At 56.2% G+C, this 1,697-nt stretch overlaps 1 non-coding gene across 1 annotated transcript; it reads right to left on the bottom strand.

Annotated features, from left to right (window-relative positions):
• Positions 1-1,118: 1,118 nt before the first annotated feature.
• Positions 1,119-1,202, bottom strand: TRNAL-UAA (transfer RNA leucine (anticodon UAA)). The gene has a single exon. It is a non-coding gene; the product is annotated as a tRNA-Leu (tRNA).
• Between the last annotated feature and the right edge of the window lie 495 nt (positions 1,203-1,697).

Here is a 1,697-nt window from a genome sequence, read left to right as displayed (position 1 = left end):
ATAGTACATTTTTATGGGACGAGCACAAAACTCTCGTTCTCTGAGATTTCATTATGGATCTTCCCCTTAGAATATATTAACTTGTCATTTAATCACGGGCCATGACATATACGAGAGGAAATGATCAGAGTGTTTGTTTCTTTCTGGACTTAAAACCACAAATGCTCGACATAGTTCTGAGGAATGAAAGAGTGATTCCTCATTTTCAATGTTTTCATCGAGCAAAGTTTGCGACGAAGAATCTGTGCGCCATGTGGACTGTGCTGCAGATAGGCAGTTTAAGCATCTGCATATTGTGTTTCTTTGATTTCGGTGCTGCGCTCACCATGAACCAGCGGGCTACAGCGCGAAACCAGGCAAAGCCACCCGCCGCCGCAGATGCAAGCGGGGAGCGAGCGGTGGGATCGTCGCGCCTCTAGCGGCGGCGGGCGGCGTAACTCCCGGAGAAAAACTGGCATTGCTTCTGCGGCGAATGCGAAGGCCGTATGAAAGAGCGCGCGCGCCCCCTCGAGACCGGCCGTGAGTCGGCAACGCCGCGCCAATCGCAAATTTGGCCCGCCTACAGTCCGACTTCGACGCGACACAGCCGCTGCGTCTGTAGAAGCGCATGCGCAGAACGTCCGACACGCCGTCTGCCGTGGATGCGCAAAACAGCGCTGCCCAACCTCGAGACCAGCCGTGCCCCGACGAAAGGAGGAACCGGTCCGGTCGGCCTGCGGCGGCCGGCGCGGCCCGCGCGAAATGCAGCCTGCAGCATTCGGCGCCGGGAGCCGTCGGACCGCGCTGGAATCCGCCGAACACGCCGGTGGTCAGGCGCCGCTGTAGTGTAGATGGTCTCGTTTTGCCGACGCTACGTCGCTGTGCCACGCGCGCACGCGCGTGCGCGTTACGTCGGAGTATAAACGCGCCTTCAAGGTCGAACTTGCGGCCACGCTGACCTCTAGCTGCATTCAAGGGCAAACTTGAAGCCCCACTGACGGCTCGAAAAGCTGGCGTGGTGAAGCTTTTCGCTTCGAAAGAAACAGTGCAGTGCTGCTTAATAAAGATGTGTGTTGACGCTCCGTGTACCTACAACGTTCACTGCAGGTCCAAAATAAGCAAAAGCTTAAAATGAAACTTGTCAGAAGTGGGGTTCGAACCCACGCCCTCTTGCGAGGACCAGAGCTTAAATCTGGCGCCTTAGACCGCTCGGCCATTCTGACCACGGTGCGGGTGCTTTTACGAACATATATTCACTCTGTGCAAGTGTATGTGCACACATGTAGCGTCTTTGCCAAAAGTAACCAAGCAGCCGCGACGGCAGCGGGAGCGGACTCTCATCCGAGCGACAGCCCTGCGGTGGCTGTCCACTGCTCCCCGGCTGCGAATGTACTGTCACCTCTCGTTCAGTTTGGCTATGAAAGATCTGCCAGGCCTTCTCTCCGAAATCCCGGGCATCCAACACATATTGTATGCGGCTGATATCACTGTCTGGTGACTCGGGGAGTGACACCGAGATCGAGGAGCGTCTTCAAGCAGCAGCGGACACGGTGGACCGGTACGCCAGAGAGAGATGCCTCCAGTGTGCGCCGGAAAAGTCCGAGTTGCTCATCCTGAAGAACCCGAGGACACCCCTAGCGCAGAACATCACGGTGTGTAGAGACAACCACCCAGTACAGAAACCCACGGAGATCAAGATCCTAGGACAGTATATCCCG

Source organism: Amblyomma americanum, chromosome 1, assembly GCF_052857255.1.
Source record: "Amblyomma americanum isolate KBUSLIRL-KWMA chromosome 1, ASM5285725v1, whole genome shotgun sequence".
NCBI lineage: Eukaryota > Metazoa > Arthropoda > Arachnida > Ixodida > Ixodidae > Amblyomma > Amblyomma americanum.
The sequence above is the reverse complement of the archived record's forward strand: the minus strand, read 5'-3'. Positions and strand labels throughout refer to the sequence as shown.